Source organism: Microtus pennsylvanicus, chromosome 3 (assembly GCF_037038515.1).
Source record: "Microtus pennsylvanicus isolate mMicPen1 chromosome 3, mMicPen1.hap1, whole genome shotgun sequence".
In the NCBI taxonomy this organism is placed as follows: domain Eukaryota; kingdom Metazoa; phylum Chordata; class Mammalia; order Rodentia; family Cricetidae; genus Microtus; species Microtus pennsylvanicus.
The window spans coordinates 121,415,761-121,437,340 of record NC_134581.1 but is presented as its reverse complement, the minus strand read 5'-3'; the positions used below and the strand labels follow the sequence as shown (position 1 = coordinate 121,437,340).

The window sequence follows — 21,580 nt, the reverse complement described above, 5'->3', positions numbered from 1 at the left end:
GGTGTTCACCCAGACTCTGAATTTCACTGTCCTCACAGTAGGGGAAAATATATTCCATCAAATTAGGAGAATTTAGGGAAAGTGGACAGTCCTACGTGTGAGTTTTATACAAATATCACATATGGGTGAAATTTTCAGTAAAACAGCAACAGAAAAGAGTAGTATGCAGAGGACCAGTGACAAAACACACAGGCTAAGATTTACATATAACATTAATAAGCTTAGCAAACTGCTGTGGGGCAATGGTCTTGTTCCCTGCAAATATTTGTCACTGTATTGGCTTAATAAAATGCAGATTGGCCAGCAGCCAGGCAGGAAGTATAAGCAGGGCCATCAGAATAGGAGAATTCTGAGGACTCCGTCTGTAGTCGTCACCCAGAGGCACAGGAAGCAGGATGAGATTGCCTCACTGATAAAAGGTACCAAGCCACGTGGCTAATACAGACAAGAATTATGGGTTAATGTAAGATGTAAGAGTTAATAAGAACCCTGAGCTAATAGGCCAACCGGTTTGTATTAGCGTAGGCCTCTGTGTGTTTCTTTGGGATTGAACAGCTGCGGGACCAGGCAGGACAGAAACCTCTGTCAACAGCAAACTGTTAGTCTAAGGACTTCAAGCTAATTAAAGATTGAGCACTGATAAGTTTGTTAGCCCATTGAGGTCATATGATTTGTTAATACAACAAAAATTCATAATAATTAATCTCTAAAGTATTTTTACCTTCTATAATTTGTTTTGTATATATGATAACCATTGAGATACATAAAACTAATATAGAATGATTTTCAGACCTTAGGAATTATTTTTTTAATTTAGTTTATTTATTTTTGTACTACTGTGTGAATGTGTTTATGATGACTGTTTGGACACTGATGCCATGGTAAGGGCAGGCAAGGCTTTGGAGGACAGAGCACAAAAAAAACCCATGAAGTCAGTTTCTCCATCCTTCTCTGTATGTTGATCAGACTGTGGTTGCCAGATGTAACCAGAAAGAGCTCTTACTCTCTGAGTCATCCAGCCAAGCCGCAAACTTATATCATGGAAAGCTTAGTCAAAGCCTGTCTTAGCTAAAATACTGGGCCAACGTATTTGACATAATAATAAGATCAGAGAAAAATATGTAAACATATAAGTGTCCTGTCTGCCAGGGGAAGAATAGCCACAGGCAGGCAAAATCCCGCAGTAATTCATCCATGCAAACACTCACATTTGCATAGCCTTGCTCACACAAACTCATGGACACACACAGAGGAAGCAAAATCAAACATTTCCAAGAAATTCCAGGACAAGACTGCAAAAGTTCTTACGAGTTTTTAAACAGCTCTCTAAATGAAGGTTGGAGTAAAGAAGCTTATTGGGTGTGATGTGAATTATCAGCTGCTACAGCCATTTAAAGGATAGAGTCCCTGGACCTAGGCCTGCCTCTGTCTGGCCTTCCTCCTGTGGAAGATTCATTGGGGTGCTAAATCTGGGAATAATTTTCAAGGCAAGCCAGGTAAGAGAAGAAGATTCTTTAATCATAGGAGGCAAAATAAAGGCTTTGAAGTAAACTCAAGGAAACAATAGGCTGTAAGCAGAGATGTGCTTGCCTCATGGTGGAAGATCCTGTGTAGAGGTCATGACACTGCAGGACCAGGGTCCTACATAACAAAGGGATCTTCAGTGTGTGGTGGTGGATGGCCATGTGTCATTGACTACCGATTCCCCAAGGCATCCCAGAAAACTGGTGCTTACGCCAAGCTGATTTCATCGTCTTGCTTCCCTCATGAGAAGGCTACCTTGAAAAAGAACTGGGATGACCAAAACAGGAAAGACCTTAATGCAGTTGGAGAGCCAGCTGTTTGATTGTCTACGGAGTAGGACTTCAGCTGGAAATGGGCAAAGTTTGTGTCATATTTGAGTGAGTGGCTGTGTTGAAAAGAATGTCTAAACAGACAGCGGATGCAGCCTTGTCTGTAATCCCAGACACTCATGAGGTTGGCCTATGGGTCAACTGTATGTCATTGGGTATGACCTACCTGCACAATCCTGTGTCTCCCCACTCCTCTCTTTCATTTTCCCATCACTATAAAGTGAATAGTTGCATTCTGAGACCTGCTCTCACCAAGATGTTCTGTGCCGCCACCAGCACACAGCAACAGAAACATTAGTCATTGGCTGGAACTCTAAACTGTGAGTCAGAATACTCTTCCTCTTTTTCAGTTGATTCGATTATATATGTGCTCTATAAGCAGAGAGATGATAAATATGGAGGATGCTACCTATTCTCAGATTCCAGGTCCGTGATTCACTCTCTGTATGACTGACCAACTTGCTTTTTCTAGTCTGTTTTTTAAAATTCATTTAATTGCAGCATACATTTATTGGCCTATTCCAGATAACATTGTATAGGATATGCTTACTAATAGTTCCATATGTATGCATGTATTCTCTCTCTCTCTCTCTCTCTCTCTCTCTCTCTCTCTCTCTCTCTCTCTTCCCCATCCATCATTTCAGATTCTCTCCACCTCCCTACACAAATACCCTCCTCTCTCTCTAATACATGCTCAAAAACAAGCTAACAACACTTTGGGCAGGAAATCAGTAGACTTCTACATTGTAAATGGCACAACTATTCAGACAAAGAAACAACCTACAGAATGGAAAAGGATTTTTACCAACTACACATCCAATAGAGGGCTAATATATAAAATACAGAAAGAACCCAAAGAAACTACATATCAAAAAAACCACATAACTATATTTAAAAATGGGGAACAGATCTAAATAAAGAATTCTCAATAGAGGATTGAGAAATACTTAAAGAAATGTTCAACATCCTTAGCCATTAGCAAAAAGAAAATCCAAACTACTTTTAGATTTCATCTTACACCTGTCAGAATGACTAAGAACAGAAAAACAAATGACAGCTAATGCTGGTGAGGATGTAAAGTGAGGGGAATGCTCATACATCACTGGTGGAAATGCAAATTTTTACAGTCGGTAAATATGTGTGGTGGTTCCTCAGGACGACACAAATTGATCTACCTCAAGGTTTAGCTACACCGCTCTTAGACATATATCCAATGTATGCTTCATCCTACCAAAGAGATTCTTGTTCACTCATGTTCATTGCTGCTTTATTCATAATAGTCAGGCATTGGAAACAACCTAGACATCCCTCAACAGATGAATGGTTGAAGAAAATGTGGTACATTTATACAACAGAATATCACTCAGCTGTTAAGAAAATGACAACATGAAATTCACAGGTAAATGGCTGGAGATAGTAAAAGTCATCTTAAGTGAGGTAATCCAGAACCAGAAAGACAAATATGAAATTATTTGCCTATAAGTGGTTATTAGCTCTAAGGTCAATGACAACCAAGTTACAATCTGTAGACCCAAAGAGATTAGGTATAAAGTAAGAGGCTAGGGGAGAGTGCCAGATCTCCCTAGGAAAGAGAACTGCAATGGATAGTTATGGATGGACTAGGGGTCTGGAACAGGAAGATTATGTGGAGAAAAGAGGCTACAAGTAGTTGAAGAAAGGAATCTGGGTAGAATCAGCTAAAATTAAGGGCCATTTGAGAGGTAGTGTGGAAACCTAATACAAAAGAAGCTTCCTAAATATATATGTATACATAAAGGCTGTCAATATCAAATTACCAAATTATGGGAGAGACAGAACTCCAACTGGCTATTTCTTGTCACCAATGAAACTTCTAGTACTGGATTAAGGTAACATAGAATTCAACTGTTGGCCAACTGTTGAGTCCCATGGACATCCCCAAGCAACCTAGACTGTTTACAAGGTTGCTCTTCACAAATTGACAGCAAGGTCCTGGTGCTGACGATGCCATCTACTCAACTCATTGAACATGGAGACGTTGAGCTGGTGCCTCCCTAGAGTCTTCGCCCCACATGCCAGTGTTTTGGTAGAGGAAGGTGCTCTGCATGCTGCCAAAAGAGAAATGTAGACACCAACCCTTTGATGTAGTAATCCTGCAAGACACGCTAGTGCAATGATGGCACAAGGCTTGTGGGACGAACCAACCAACATCTCATTTAACTTAAGCCTACTCCATGAGATGGAACTCATACCCAACTCTACTTGGGTGACCATGAGATTAAGCCTAGCTAGCCCAGGGACCCATGGTGAAACCCAATACTATGGTTCTGCTTAAAGAACATAGCAATAAAATGACTCTTAATACCAACCTTCTTACACGTGTACTGATGGAATATTTGTTGGATGATAGAGGCCACAGTGTGCCATAACCTGGCCGCTTTCTCTAAGCTTGGCAATGTGGAAACTCCCTCCCTCCCCAGAAGAGTTTCCTGCACTCTGCCTAGCCTTATCTGGAGGCTGTCCCTGGGCCTTGAGGACTGACCTTATCTAAACCTGTCTCTAAAACCAGAGGCCTGATTCATCTTTGACTTGACCCTTGGCACAGATCTCTGCTAAGACTTGTGCTGGGAGCTCCATTGTAGGACCTTTCTGCCACATACTAAGCCTTGTGGTAGAAGCCCACCACCTAATACAAATTAGGGTTTCTATCCAGGATCCCCAATCCTATGTGTTCCTTATACTCTGGAATAAAGTTGAGCTGATTCACTGAAGATTGGAGGCCTCTCCTCTGTCCATGGTCGTGGACTACGTACAAAGCTTTCTGTCTCCCCTTCTGCCGCCTACTCCTCTCAGACTGATTCACTTGGCAGGATGATGCTATGGTTGGAGTTTGACCCTGAGTAGTTTTTGCAGGTAACTTGAGACTGTTGAACCTGTGTGGTCACACCCATAGACATTCCATAGCTCACCTTTTAGTGTGAAATACAGCTGCTTGCTCAGAATTGTGCTGTGGTCTCTTTACTGAGTTGTACTCTCTTAAGGTCACCAGTTTTGGCATGCTAGATGGCAGAATTGTTCCCAACTAGATTGTCAGGGAAGAATCTGTGCAGTTGTTGACACGTTTTTGTTGGCCATAGATAAATATATTTGATATTTTAGAGATTTAGTTGCAACCTAAATCGTGAGTTTGAACATTTTTAAGACTTAGATTCAATCCCCCTTTTCCAAATACTGTACCACCAGTAGCAATAGTTCTAATCTTCAAACTGGTTCTTCCTATTGTCCCCAACCCTGGGAACTCTGGCTGCTACAATCTGAGAACCACCTACCACCTTTCAGCCTGCTCAAAGCCACTGTGCTTAGAGCTTCTGCATCAACATCTTCAGCAATTACGACCAAGGCCTTCTGATGAGCCCTGGGAATTTTGAGAGCTGGCATGACAGATGACACACTAGAACTTTCTTTTCGCTCAACAGAACACAGGCAACTTTGAATTCATATTTGTTGACCTTTTGATGTATTAATAAAATATAGGGAAATAGGTCCTTTATTAAACTTCATTCTGTCAACAATTTCTAATTCATCATTCGGGATTTATCCATCTTTCACTGTAATGATGCCTTTTTTTCCCCAACCTTTTTCATTTTATAAGTCATGATGTTTCCAATGTCTTTGTCTCCATTTGCAGAAATTGTAGCAACCTGAGCTATTTCCTCAGGCCTTGCCACAGGTTCAGACCAGTTTTTTTCAGTTCAGCAATTACAGCATCAACAACTAACATCACACCTCTCTTGAGTGCCATGGTGTTAACACTGGCTGATCTTCCCAAAGCCCTCCTTGGCAACAGAACAGGACAGAACAGTAGCGGTGGTGGTTCTCTTCATTTGTGTTATTGGCAGCGTCTTGAACAGGTTTAGCTATAATATCTTTAGATTTAATCTTCAAATCGGCTAACTTGCAGCAGTGAGCTCATCTTTTGTTTCTTTAGGACTCCCCAACTCTGCTCATTCAGCACTGTTTGGCCCCATTGGAATGGCTGCAGCATAGGCTGAAAGATCTACACCTTGAAGCAATAAGGCTGAGACTTATACACCAACTTTTACACCTTTGGCATAGGCTGGGGTGAGATGAGGAGCTGGTGCCCCAGACAGATAGTAGTCTTAACTGGCAAAGGACTGCAGGTAGGAAATGCATTTCTGCAGAGCAGGGGTGGGAGAAGCAAGGCAGGTGGTCAGCAGCCAGTAAGGGGAGGGGTTTGCTTTTTAATCGGGTAACTTAGCCCCATGCCTTTGGTGCCCTGATGTTTTATGTCTCTGTACAGTTAGTTGAAGTTGGTATGCTTCTTAGTTGAGGTATATGTTTCCCAGTTGTATCTGCTTGGTGTTTTTGGGCCTGACTCTAAGATGCTTTCCAAGGGCAGCCATGGGACAGGCAGAAATAAGCAGAGGCAAGGATCCCCAGTAAGCTGTTAGTGTGTTTTTACCTCTGGAACAGCAAGGGAGCTGGAAGATGCTAGTTACTTTCTTCATTTTTAAACTAGTGGTTACTTTTGTTCATCCCCAGCTGTCTCAGGCACCAGGGTTACCAATAGTGTCAATTCTGACCTCTTCACTGCTAGTCCCAAGCTGTCTCTGTTTCCTCGGTGTCATGTCTCTATCAGGTAGGTATTCCCCTAACAGATTCAAATGTCACTCAATAGTCCTGGGAAAGAACATTTCGACTGCTATATTTATCACCTTTTGGTAACAGTGTTGCCCACGGTATTCTCATCTTAGATTGGAAACATAAGCATTCTGGGTAGCTTTACCTCTGAATTTTTCTGGTCCGTTCACCAGAGGCCGAGCAACACCCCTTAGCTCGTTGCCTACGGAAGCGATTCTGCTCTTCAGTTCAGCACTGCTTTCTGCTTGTGGACTTCCTGGTCCGCCCTCAGATTGCTAAATCCACCTCATCAGTCACAGCCCAGTGATTCAACACACCCTACGGACTTACTCTCCAGAATTTTCCCACTCCCGCTGCTCCTCAGCTCCTAGGCCTTTAAGGAGTTGCATCATCTACTGAAGTTACCACTTTGTAAGGTTTATATTTACGCTGCCAGGACAGAGCTTTCCCTGTCTTTTCCTCCGCTATTTCCTCTCTTCTCTCCTTTCTTCTTTACTACAAATGATTATTACACAACAGAAGGGCCTCTGTATAAAGTGCTTACGCTACATCGAAGAGCAAGACATCCCTGTTTTTGTAGCATGTGCAAACAAGCGAGGACAATGGGTGACTCGGGCGAAGAAGACATGGAGAATAAACAGGAAAACCCACACGACAGAGTGGAACAATATCTCTGAAGAAGAACTTTGACATGAAAATGGGTGAAGGGAATTCAGTGGAAGAAAGGGCTTGATCTAATTTGCATCTTCAAATGCCCTGCCAGTTGTAGCGTAGAAAAATTCTTTGAGCAAAAGCTCTCAATCCCCAGTGGGATAATGTGTGGGTCGATACATCTCTGAACACCTGGGGAGAACCTGAGCATCTTCATTCATGTCACACTTCCAGAAGATACAGACTTCGGGGACCACCCACTCGCTAAAGAAAGAGAAAGCAAGGCTGCAAGGTCAGCTAAAAAAAATCATTATTCCAGGTGGACAGTGACAATGGCCCAGACTACAGAAAAGTCAGAGGGGATGGACAAAAGGGAAAATCCAAGAGGTCCCTGAGTTACAGTGTCGGGTTTGGCAATTCACAGGGAGCAGGGATGAGAGAGGAAACAATCAGGAGATTTCGGGTGAAGAGTCCTCAAGTGGATTGGATCTGTTGGCAGAAGTAGGGGAGTCAGGAAGAGATTAGAGATAGTGCAGGAGGGGTAGAGCAGGGGTCAGGGTGAACTTCGCGGCTTCAGTTAGAAACGCAGTCTCTGTAGACAGCCTTCCTAGATCGGGACACTAGCCTCGCCTGTCCCAGCTGGAGAAGTCCAGGATGATCCCTCAGTCTGGCTGTGCTCTGGTCTCCTCAGCTCAACATTGTTAGAAATTGTATCCCCCTTGTAGGTCTGGAGGAAGGCTAAATACATCGGCCTTTGCATGTGGAGTCTGCACCCGTGTTTGGCAGATAGGATTACCCAGCATCTCTAAGCTGATTTCATCAATTCTGAAATGCTGTCTGACTCAGGTGTCTCAAAGTTGGTTACTTTGTTTTTTTTTTTTTTGAGTCTTCTCTTATAGAGTTTCTTTTGCCACTTCTCTATTCGTCTCACGTTTACTCCCAATGTTAAAACTGAAGGCCACTTCTTCCATGAAGCCACCAAACTATCCAGAGACACAGTGGACTTTGCTCAGCTCATACTGAAGGGCTCTCCGGCAGGCCCAAGCTTTGCATACAGATTTTGCCCTTTCTCCTTCCCTCCCCCTTGCTAAACTGTTAGATTACATTCCTAAAGCCAGCCCCCAAATTCTGTTCCTTTTATTGGCACTGACTCTTTCCTGACTAAACACCAAGCTTCAGTAATCACGATTCATTATTTGGCTACACTGGCTACACCTGTCCAATCAGATCTCACCAACTCGCCCTAGAGAGACTCACCCTAAAAGAACTCTCCCCCCCACCCCCTTTTCTCCTTAAAAACTCACTCCTAATAAAAAACAAACAAACAACAAAGAAAAAAATCTGCTGCTTCTGCTGCTGCTTTGTCCAATCCAGAGGCAGCTCACACACACACACACACACACACACACACACACACACACACACACCCGCCCGCACCCGCACCCCACCCTCCATGCCCCATTTGCCCCTCCGGGGTAATAAATCTCCTTTGTGCTGAGAGTTGGTGTTGGGGTGTGTTCTGAGAGATTGCAATCCCAACCCCCATTCATGCCATAGGTCACTTATCACCTAGTTTTAGAACCAAGCTTTCAGACTAGTGTTCTGATGACTCACTGGCCATGGCAGAGCCCGTCAGTTTCTGGTGTTCATTTATCCACAAAATCATTTAGTGAGTGCACCCTTAAAACTGACTCGCTCAGAGTAGACCCTTTAAATTAGCCTGTGAACACTGAGGGGACCACTGCTTTTCATCCTCAGGTTTTGGATTGGAGTTGGGGAGAGTGCTGCGATCTACTTGTGTCTGATGAATTATACTTGCACCCACAAGGCTAAGTGTTTCTTTGTGACATGTGAGTTCATCATGTGGATAAATGTTGTGATATAATTTTTGTTGTTGTTTTTATTTTTTGGCAGGAAGAGTATTTAGCAACAAATCGAATAGTTGAAACCAATATTATTTCCTAGGATAAAAAGAAAAATCTGTATTCTAAAAACTAAGTAAATATTTTTATTTATACAGAGACAGACAAACAGACAGATACACACAAACACACACAAAAAAAACCATACACACCTTTTCAACAAGTCACCTCTATGTTCTCCTTTGATCTTTTCTCAATGTCTTTCTCCATGGTCTAAAGAAGGATGTGTGGCCACACTGCCTCTTAAACCAACTAATAAAGCCTAGGATGCCTTTTTTTTTTTACCCCTTTTTTATATTACAAAATAAGCGAGCATAAATCCGGAGCATTTACCAAGAAACAGTACTTGGCCACCTTTTTCCCCCGAGGAGGCCATAAATGGATTGCACCACAAAAAACAATAATTATTTTTAGAAATTGCAGAAATTCAGTGTGGAAAAAAACACACACAAAACATTGTGCTTTCAAGGTTGTCTTTAAAGATCATGTTTAATGGCTAAAAATAACAGAAATATTTTCCATCTTGGATTTAATTATTGCATTATTTCTTTAAGATGATACTCTTACTTTAGTAAATGTAAGTATTCTGTGATTTAAAAAAGGAAGGATCAAACAAAAAGTAACATTTCTTCCTTCCTTCCTTCCTTCCTTCCTTCCTTCCTTCCTTCCTTCCTTCCTTCCTCCCTTTCTTTATTTCTTTGAAACAGTGTCTTAGCTCAGGCTGGCTTTAAACTTTCTGTGTAGCTGATTCTGTCCCTGTGTTTCTAATACTCCTGCCTCAGTCTCCCAAATACTGGGATTATAGGTATTTGCCAACAAGCTGGATTCTAAATCTTAATTTTAAAAAATTGGGGCTGGTAAAATGTTTCAATGGTAAAGGTGCTTGTCCCTAAACATGGAGACCTGAATTTGATCCCCAGTGTGGAAGGAGAGAACTGATTCTGAAATTATCCTCTAACTTCCATGATCATACTGTGTACACACACATACACCACACCACCCACACACACACTTACACACCATACCACAACACATATACACATACCACACCATACACACATACTACACACACACACCATATCATACACCCCATGCACATACCATACCTAATACCACATACATACACACATACCATATACACACACCCCACAAATAGTCAATATAATAAAAAGATTATGTTTTTAAAAGGAAGTTTTCCTCTTTCATATGGGATTTACGGCACTATTAAAATCATGAAGGAGCCTGATACAATGGCTATTCACATCCATGGACTAGGAAGACCCAGCACTTACACCGGAGCCTCTGTCTTAGACTTTCCCAAGCATTGATCCTTCTCCTCAATTCTTGAGGTTTTCCAGGCAATGCTTTTCTGGGCACAAGCACAGGACTGATATTACTGTGCGTGAGAACAGACCACAAGATATACAATGACATCCACGTTAAGAGTTCTTATTCAAAATATCTCTTTCCTTGTGCTCATCTCTGTCCTTTCTCCATCTCAACTATCCCATTCCCTCAAGTTCTCCTCCCCACTCCCCGACTCCCCTCCTCTTTTCCCTCCCCCTTCCTCCTCCCCTGACTCCCATGCTCCCAATTTTGTCAGGATATCTTCTCTATTTCCCCTTCCCAGGGGGATCTATGTATGTCTCTCTTAGGGTTCACCTTGTTACTTAGCTTCTCTGGGGTCATGAACTATAAGCTTGTTATCCTTTGCTTTAGAGCTAGTATCCACTTATGAGTGAATACATACCATGCTCATCTTTCTGGGTCTGGGTTACCTCACTCAGGATGTTTTTTTTTCTAGTTCCATCCCTCCATTTGCATGCAGATTTCAAGATGTCATTGTTTTAACCACTGAGTAGTACTCCATTGTGTAAATGTACCACATTTTCTTTATCCATTCTTCAGTTGAGGGGCATCTAGGTTGTTTCCAGGTTCTGGCCATTACAAATAATACTGCTATGAACATAGTTGAGCACAAGTTCTTGTAGTATGATTGAGCATCCTCTGGATATATGCCCAAGAGTGATATTGCTGGGTCCTGAGGTATGTTTATTCCCAATTTTCTGAGAAACCGCCATACTTTATTTTATGGAGAAAGAACATGAGGGCTTCAGACACACACAAAAAAATTCTAGATGAAAATACTAATCGTCCTGACTTGAGCAGTGTGCACGGTATATATGTGCTCAACATGACACTGCACCTCATGAATATGTCTAATACTTACATTAATACCTTTTAAAGTGACAAGGAGGGGGGGGACATCTAATAGTCTCTGTATATTTGTCTCCTCATCTATGACAAACACACATACACTCCAGTCCTCTCCCTTTGTCCCCAGCCTCTGTCAGGGTGACGGAAACACTGCTCTATCCAGGATGAAGTCCCAACCTCAGGGAGACGCAAACTTTCTGCACAAAAGGACTGGGTGGAATGAAATGAAAGTGAAGGTGATATATTCTTATACTCCGCATTAATGCAATTCCTGCTTTCCATCGGCATTTTTAGTTTGATAGTACATTATTTAGGGTTGGATGAAGAAGAGGTTAAGGGTTCTAAATGGCAGGAAGCCAGAAATTCTTATCCTTTTACTGAGGCCTTTTTACATGGCATAGATATACACAGGTATATAGATCTGTAAAATAGTTACATAATGTAAACATTTGCTGATAGCAAATCATGAATATATTTGCTTAAAATAATTATTGGGGATGGGGAAAGACTCAGTCAGTAGAGAACTTGGCAGACAAGCATGAGGACCAAAGTTCAATCCCAAGAACTCACAGACAAATAGCAAGGACAGCAAATGCACTTAGCCACTGAGCCATCTCTCCAGTCATGCTTCTACTCCCCCACAAGAGTTCTCGGTTACCCACATGATTAAAGGAAATTTCCATACTATCGAGATGAGTGTGCTAGCTTATTTTAGCATCTAGTATTAAATTTTGGCTGAATATTTGACACTTCAGGACCTAAAGTATTGTCAATGGTTTTTAGAGTTGGTTAACAGTTTGATTTTATAATGGTCGTTCCTGTCTACAAAGATGGAGAACAAAAGGAGAAATTATCTTACGGCCATTTTAGACATTTTTTTGGAAATTCTGTCCTAATGTTAAATCAATATTCATTGAACATTTATTTTTTATGAAATTCAAGTCATCTACTAAACAGTATTACAATATTTTGCTAATTACATATACTTGCAGAATGAACTGTGAGCATATTCACCCGTTACCCTTCCTTATGCCTCTCCTACCTTTGTTGACTCTTCAACCTAACCAATCTCTGTCCGTGTGTGTGTGTGTGTGTGTGTGTGTGTGTGTGTGTGTGCATGCGTGCCTTGTGCAGGCAGGCAAGGCACATCTGCTTTGTGTTCAGGTGAAGACCATGTTACATCCAGAAGCCAGCATTTCAGTGCGCATCTCTATCCCCCAGGTCTTACCCTCTTCTTGCCCCTTCTTCTGCCCTGCACCTGGTCCTTGTAGGAAGCGATACAGATGTCCTACTTGGGTGTAGCATCCAACAGTTCCTCCTTCTCAGTACTTTGACCAGCTGTGAGTCTCTGCCCTTACCATCACCCTTCAAATGTGTGTCTCTGGTTGAAAATCAAACATTCCAGTACATATCATTCAGAGATATGGAAACTGGGTACATGCTGAGGAATAATGGTAGGAAAATATTAAAACTCTTTTTCCTAAACTTAAAATGCTGTGTTTCTGCAAGAGCAGGGAACTTTGCACGCACAGTGAAAGCACTGTAGTCAACAATACAATCGTCTTCGTTTGAGCTGAGCTTTGGGGACAGCGCTCTTTGGCATTGCGTGATTCTTGGAATAGATAGGAAGAAAGTTAGGGAAAAAAGAAAAGGATCAGTACAGAGACTTCCAGAGATAAGAGGCTGAAGGGGAAATAAGAAATGAATGGCTGGGGTCAGGGTTTCTAGTCCAGACTGACCAAGGGGACAGAAAGGTGTGAGTTGAAGTATGCCATAGTCTTAAAAAGAAACTCTGTACTGGGGGCAGAGTGTGTACATTTCAGATGCTAACCTTCATTCCTCATGAGAGCAGGAAGATAGCCGGCCAGGGCTCTCCTTCCACGGAAGGTGCAGGAGCCGTCTCCACTTCTAACCTCCTCTGGTGACGTCAGGCAGTCTTTGGGGAAGCTAGAGGTTTAGATGTTCTTTGCACACAGTAGGCTTTTCTTGAGGGCATGGTTTTGTGCCACTGTTTTGGTTTATTTAGGATGGGGAACAGTCAACAACAGCCAGAGTTATGCAGGACTTGAGCTATGCTGAGGCATCTCCTAATACTAATGAGGTTTATAACTCAGAACTTTTCATTATTAACTTAAACTCTCCACATCCACATTCCAATAGCCCTTGGCAGGGGTCAGAGTTCATAGTTTTAATTTTAATTTTTTTTCACTTGGGTAGTATTTTTACTATGCAAACCCATATTTTTCTTTCAAGGCATGTGCTTTCATGACTGAAATAAATGGATTTGTTTTATTTTAATAAATTTCCACAAAATACAAAAAGACTATTCCACGTGATCATGACAGGTTAGCTCCAGGGAAGGAAGCTGACACCTTCATGGAGACTTCAGTTGATAGGGTAAGATGAATCTGGTCAATAGCTCTGTGTGTGTGTGTGTGTGTGTGTGTGTGTGTGTGTGTGTGCTCACGCGTGCACGCGCACATATCTGCATGTGGAGACTAGAGGGCAACCGTTCTTCAATGGCCACTTCACAGATGCTATCCGCCTTGATTTTTTGAGACAGCATCTGCCACTAACTTGACACTCATCCTCTAAGATGTGCTGACCCCCAGGGACAAGCCTAACCAACTTTCCAGGGTCAGGATAACAAATGGATGCTACTGTGGCTGGCTCATATTTCTTGGGGACCTCTCTCAGGTCCTCGAATTTGCAAGCCAATGCACTAACACCACTGTGCCTGCCCCCCACCCCCATGTTCCCTGCCATGAAGACAATGCACCAAACCTCTGTAAGCAAGCCCGCAATTAAAGGTTTTCTCTTGTAAGGATTTCTTTGGTCATTGTATCTCTTCACAGAAATAAAACAGTTACTAAGACAGAAGTTGAGATATTTCTGGGACAGGTTGACCATGCTGCTTGTTGGAGGAGTATGGACTTTAGGCCTTTAGATTAGGAAAGCAGTTGAATGCTTTAAGTGAGGCTTTAATGAGCCACACAAGTAGAAGCAGGGAAGACAATGGTGCTGAAAGTAATGTAGATTACGATGCCTGGCTCAAGAGGTTTCAGATGGGAGGAAGATTAGTAAAGTGGCCTAGAGACCATTCTGATTTTTTTCTTCCCATCTTCCCCCTGCTAACTTTATTATCTAATGCCTTCTGTGGTTAAAAAAAGGAAAAAGAAAAAAACTTCTCAAACATACAAGCCAAACACTTTGAGTGGTTCTTGGACACACGGTATATGTGGTCACCAGTATTGACATTAGTACATTGTTTATAAGATTAAAAATACTACAGATTTTAAGAATTATGTATTATTAGTCACCACTGTAAAAGTCGTTCTTATATCTTGCATTCATTTTAATGATCTGTTCATCATTAATTTTTAAGAAGCCTGTTACCATCTTTAGCTCCCCTGAGTCTTTTCTATGTGGAAGCATCCAGGGCAGCTTCAATGCACCGGTTATCACAGTGTTCCTTCCCACCCGTTAGACTAATGGGTCTTGTAGAAGCCGCTTAAGTCAGCCAAGGAACAGAAACAGAATCTTGGCCCTTTTTAACGCTTGACGTTTTTCCCATTTGCGTTCTTCTTTTGGTTTAAGTTAGATGAGTCATGGAGGACTCGTTTCTCACATAGGGGATTATTAAAAAAAAAAAAGACATGAATTTTGGACAGGCGCCATATGGGGAGGGATGTGTGGGAGTTGAAGTGGGAACTGTATACATATATGAAATTCTGAACAATACAGATAAGAGTTAATACTTTTCATATGTTTCCTGTTCTAGGTCCAGCACATATTTTTCAAAGTCATTACAAAACAAAGGGAGGGGGAAACCACACTGTTGGAGGTGGGGGTGGGAGTCTCTTGGATGTTTCTGACCAACACTTGAAGGGAGGTTTTCCATGTCCCGCATTAAGTGTTTTTTGTAGGCTATGGCTCTTGAGAGCGTTTTCACCCTGTGTGAAATGACTTCAATTAAAAATAGATAACGCGTACATAGTATGTATATATGTGTATTGTTAAGAAAGCTAATAAAATGTTTTCTTGTGGCCTTCTCAAACAACCTTAAGCGTGACCATCTCTCCACCTTACCCCACTGTCTCCCCCCCCCCCCGTTAGAGGCCCCCCATTTCTCACTCTATGTACCTCTGTCCCCCTACACCCCTCTCTAGAGCTCCTCTTCCCTGCTTCCCCCATGATCCCTTTCTATTTTCCTGGCTTCTGCTTTTACACACTCATATTTGAAAATAACAGAACAGCATCTGTCTTCTGGATCAGGGTCACCTTGATTGGTATACTGTTTTCTAGTCCCACCCACATAACCGCAAACATCATGATTTCATTTCTACTTACAGCTGGAAGTGTACCCATTGCGGTTGTGTGCATGTATTATCCATTTATCCATGAAAAGGCAGTGATGTTGTTTCTGGTTCCTAATTTGTAAATAGAGAGGCAATGACCATGACTGAGCAAGTATCTCCAGTAGAATATGGAGTCTTTCAATAACATGTGTGTGAGGGGGGTCGGGGATGCAGAGGTCAAAGTTAGGTATCTTTTCTGTCTACCATCAGTGACTTGGGGCCTTTGGTGTGGCCCAATGAACATTATTAAGCAGATCCTTGAAAACTATGTGTATAATAGGTATGGTCTTGGAATAGTTATTGGAGCCATGAGTCACTCTGTACAGGGGTCCAATTACTGGGGAAATGGGGGAAGAGAAAGATGGCTGACAAAACAACAAAAACAAAGTCAAAAATAATCAACCAGCAGCATGCTGAGTGGGGTGGGACAGCGTACTACAGCCTTTTCAAAACACTCAGCTGAGTCAAACTTGTGCAATACCAAGTGTTATAAGCCACTAAATTAGAAAGCGGTTTATTGTATGCCAGAGTTCCATGATTTTCTCGGAGCTAGATATGGTGCCTTTCCTATTGTTAACTTGACATTTAGGGTTCTAGAATACACTGACTCAGGCGACAGAGATGTGTGTTTCCATCAGTTCGCAAAGGGTGAAGTGAATAAACAAGGAAGCAGCTGTGAGAGAAAGCACAGACCTGCCTGTTGGTCTCTTGCTGGGAACTTCACTTTGCCTTTATGTGCAAACCACTCAGAGTAGGCCAGCTTGGGGCTGGGGAGATGGCTCCGTCAGACAAGTGCTTCTCACACATGGGGACCTCGGTTTAACCCCCAGCACCCATGCAATCACTAAGGGCTGTAGATGGTGCACATGCAATCCCAGTCCTGGGAGACGGAAACAGAAGGATCCCCAGGGCTTGCTGGCTAGACAATCTTGTCCAAATTGGTGAGTTCTGGGTTCATGAGAGACCCTGCCTCAAAATCTAAGATGAAGGTGATTGAAAAAGACATTCAACTGAGACCTCTGGTCTACACATGTCTGCACACATACTGACTGACACACATATACATACACACAGAGGCTCGCAGAGACTAGGTTAGCCTCTGACGTGTGATGAACAATCCTAAAATCTTAAACATTAAAAAGGTCCGTTTCTCATGCGTGTCTATCTACATATATTATGTATATATGAATATTCTGTAGATAGACATACATAAGAAACTACATGTGGTTTAATGGTACAGGTTAGAGTATCATGGTTGTCTACATTATGACCAGAATTGCCAGCTAACTATAGGGAAAAGAAATGTTAAAGGTTACTCTTTAAAACTTGTTTGGGGGTTTTACCAAAGCATCACTGTATGTGTCTAAATTTAAAGGGGCAAAGTAGTGTAATCTTTATGCAAGGAGGAAAGAAATAAAATAATTTCTAAAATGTTAAGATTTATCTTAGTAATTACTTACATGGATGTGTGTGTAAACGTATGTCCACACATACATGTGGGTACTCACAGAGTACAGAAGAGAGCAGCAGATTCTCTAGTGCTGGAGTTACAGGGAGCCATGAGCTGCCTGACAATGGTGCTGGAACTGACCCAGGTCCTCTGGGAAAGCAGCAAGGGTCTGTAACCACTAAGCCATCTCCCCAAGCCCCATAACATTTTAAACCATTAGTATCAGGCATGAGCAAACCCCACTCCCTCCTCTTACTGCCTGTAGGGTTGGATATCTGAGGCTTTTATGGCAGGACCGATAAGCACGGGTCTATTCTATCTTGACTAAAGTCAGAGAGTTGGAACTTCTGTTCCTTCAAGGTTATTGTCAACAGGTGTGGCTAATATCCAGACCTGGTGCTTCGGGTATTAAGAAGTAGAACTATTTCTACCTCAAATAAAATAAAATAAAATAAAATAAAATAAAATAAAGGATCCCACTAGGCTCCTATTCCCTTAGGGAGATAACTATGGATTCCACCCAGGGGAATGTTTTGGTCTAGAGTGTGAACATTATTTGTCTTGTTCTGGCAACAGAATGTTTAACTAAGAACGTAGCCCGCGATCCTTCAACAGTTTATTCATTTCCTTGTATCATGTTAATGCAGTTTTTATCTTACTCCTCCCTCTTGGAGTTGGGGTACTTTAAGCAAATGGAAATTAGATGCAGGTGATTTTCAGCCCCTCCCGATACTACCCTATATTTCTGTTTTATTATTTTCACTGGCGTCTTTGTACTATTTTTCTCATCCCCATGCCCCTACCTTGGTAAACGTTATCCTTGTCAAAGCTGGTCCCCAACACTTTGACACTCCTTGGCATATGGTCTTCCTCTCTAGTCACTTTCACCCTGATGCTCAAACGTGCCAGGATGAAGAGTTTAGTACATGCCCTCTGCAAAACGATGCGCCAGAATGCAGATGTGTTTTCCCGTGGACCACTGCATACACCCTATACACTCTCCTAGAGCTGTACACAGTGATGCAAAAAAATAGTGGCAGCAGAAACAGAAGAAAAAGGAGATGGCAACAAAACTTCAGAACTTGTGGCTAGAGCCATTAAATAACATTTTAAGTTGATAATGGGACAGTTCTTTGCTGTCTTGGTTCTCAACTTAAGATGGGAAAACAGCAGGGTAAGCGCACTGTTGAACCATGGTGAGTTTCCCCATTTTCTGTGCTTGGCTTTACGTCCTAGAATTCACCTGTTGGATGAATTTGAAACCTTGTAAGCACACAGTCTATGTACTTGCTTCACTTTTAATAGTATGTATAGATTCTATATCCTAGGTTTAATATTTTTATTTTATTTTCAGAGAGGTCTTGCGGGGTAGCCCAGAATGGGCTCAAATTCACTATGAAGACAAGGCTAGCAGCAATCCTCCTGCCTCAGCCTACTGAATTCTAGGATCATAGGCACGTGCCTTATATTTAATGGTTTTAAAGCGAACCTGGTCTAACTTTCCACTAAGATGGTTTGACTTTTAGGTAGACATAGTGAAGCCTAAGAGGTTTAAAGTTTTCAGGGATTAGTCGTGAAGCATAAGATACTAGAAATGAGCTCTGAATTTGAGCCTGGATTTCTCAGTTCTAGACAAAAAAACTGGACTCTTCTCAACTTAATGCACCTGGATAAGTTATTTAACCTTTCTGAGTCTCAGCTTCCTTCTCTCCAATACTGGTAATTACAGTAATTACGCCATAGATTTAGAATTAAATGAGAAAACAGCCACCCTTCTGTACATGAGGATGCAACATCTGTGGATTCGATCTATCGCAGCTTGGGCATGAGTGTATATATGTACATTTTCCCTTTGTTATTGCAGAAATAATGCGGTATAACAATTAGTTGCGTAGCGCTGACTTTAGATCCGGCATTAAAAGTAATCTGGAGATAATTTAAAGAATACAGGAAATATGTAGATTGTATTAAAATGCTGCATTATTCAAGCATCAAGGGCATCCTCGAGCGCCCTAGAACCCCCTTCTTCACCCTCTTCTACTGAGGAGCTGTGTCCCTGAAAAACCCTTCACCTGTCTGCAAGCAGTGGCGGCATTAACACCATAAAAGGTGCTTCCTGCAGCATCACCTCGGATAACACCCCCGCTCCTACTCCTCACTTCTTGTTTTTTCCCCCCAGCAAGCCACGAATAACGTTTCCCGTCACAGGCGCGCGGACCACAGGCCCTGCACCTTCATCCCGGACGCCCAGGGCTCCGCCTGCGCGGGCGCGCTCCCGCGGCTCACACGGGCCCGCGCGTGAGCCTGGCGCGCCCCCTAGGCTTACCCAGAAGGCCCCGCGGCGGCCGGGTTCGAAAAGGACCGGGTTGGGACCCCGGCGGGATGGAGCTCGCCGGCCGCGCCCCGGCCTGGCTCCGGCCTCCTTCCCCGCAGGACGGCGCGGGGAAGCGGGGAGGTGAATGAGTGTCGGCCGTGGGGGGTCGAGGGAGCCTTTGGAGGCCGACCCCAGCCCTTGCCTCGCTGTCACACCCCGCCGCCGAGCCTCTGCCCGGCATCCGGGGGGAGAAGGCAGAAAGGTCTCCGATCATCCCCGGTGTGCTTGGACCATGAGCTGGAGCGGCGGAGCTGGAGGGATTTTATTAACTGTGCGCCCGAGAACAAATCTGCCATGGGGTAGAGTGCCTGAATATTTTCAACCACGTTCACTTCAAGTAGTTCCCCCGCATCCCCTAGTTTTGAAGCTAACTTGTGCCCTCTGGCGGCATAAATTGGAATCGCCTTTTAAAAAGCAATCCCGGTCCCCTTTTTAGAAGTCCCAGAAGTTGTGAAATCATTCATTTCACTCGCTTGGCAGATTTTTAAGGAACCTTAATAAATTTGAGGCATTCTGCTTCGGTGTCTTTGTTTGGTGTGAGAGACCTGATTTCCACAGAGCTCGAATAGAACTTTCTGGGAGCGTGCTTTCCTTTTCTGCAATAAATAGGCAAACGGGCAAAGGGTGATCAGAGCATATTCTAAGGGTTAGGTGACTATTAACTGTCATCATAATCAGTACTAATGTTTACAGTTTATCTCCTACACATTCGCTCTTAGATTTTTTCTCTTTCATATATGTATTCGTATTTTTTGAGTCAGGGTATCATGTAGCTCACACTAGTCTTGTATTTATTGATTTTTGCATTGAAGGATGATCTTGAACTTCTGATCCTTTTACCTCCTCTCCCTCCCCAAGAATGTTGGAATTGCAGGTGTGCCCACCACACCCATTTTATGGGATGTGGAGATGGAACCCAGGGCTTTATTTGTGCAAGGCAGGCATATACCAATGGAGTTCCATCAGGAGCCCTTTACGATTTTAATTATCTTATAGAAACAGTTTCAGACTTGACCCTTAATTTCTAAGGCTGGAGGAAGCCACGTAGTGATCTGTACTCAGTAGGAAGTTAGAGGGAGCTAATGGAGAAGAGAGCTTGCCTCAGAAACCTAAAAGGGAAAATACAGTCTCTAGTGGTAGTCCAAGCTTTTCATCCCAGTGCGGGAGAAGTGGAGACAGGTGGATTCCTGAGGCCCAGTGACCAGTTAGCATGATGGACTTCAAAAGTTCCTGGCCAGTGAGAGATACAATCTCGGGAAGAAAGGAAAAACAAAATGAGAAAAGGCCCTAGTGTCTCTGGCACTCACACTCACTCTTCCCCACCCCTCACATTTTTAAAGGGAAGGTTAGGCTCGCTCTGCCTCCCTGCTCGGGCCACACCTGTTCTGTGCACCCCAGGCACTGTCCTGCTTCCTTGGCCTCTTCTAGGTTACCCCTCTTGGGCTCAGCCCTGTTCCCTAAAGACTTGTGAGATGTGTTTGTTTTGTTTTTGCGTAGCGTGTTTTGCATGCTAGGCATGAACTTTAAGGCTGGGTTGTGTTCCCAGCCCTATCTTAGTTTTATTATTATTTGTTTGTTGAGACAAGGTCTGGAGCTCACAGTCTCAAGTGTCAGCTTCGTGAGTGCTGAGACTACAGGCAGACTGTTACGTAAGCTCTTCCACATGCAGTGGTTTTCCTTACCCATGGTCCAGTACCTACTCCTTTGATCAGAGTTAGCTGTTTGGGAGGAGGAAGGTATGCTTTTATTAATATATTAATATTTGAATGATAACTGATGCTATAGAAGTTTTTCCAGAACTATGTGTAGTTTAAAGGTGCTAGTCAAGTGAGATTATGTATGGTTCCTATGAAATAGGAGTTTTGTCATAATGGTTATAGAAGGTCCCTATATTGATTGCTTCAAGAAATAACTGGGGTGTGAAATGCTTTTGGTTTCCATTTTACCTAATGATTTGAACTCTCGGTGCTTTTTTCATCGTCTTGAGTTATAAAGGTATTTTGCTCATTAGAAAAGCAAAATCCTGGGCAGAGGAGACAGATGGTTCAGTGAGCCATGCATCAGAACTGGTGGCCTCAGTTTAGAACCCATGCCGACACCGTAGCATGAGCATG

The 21,580-nt window shown here is 42.8% G+C and overlaps 1 pseudogene; it reads right to left on the bottom strand.

Moving 5' to 3' along the window:
• Nucleotides 1-4,995: 4,995 nt before the first annotated feature.
• Nucleotides 4,996-6,026, bottom strand: LOC142846881 (60 kDa heat shock protein, mitochondrial pseudogene; annotated as a pseudogene).
• Between the last annotated feature and the right edge of the window lie 15,554 nt (nucleotides 6,027-21,580).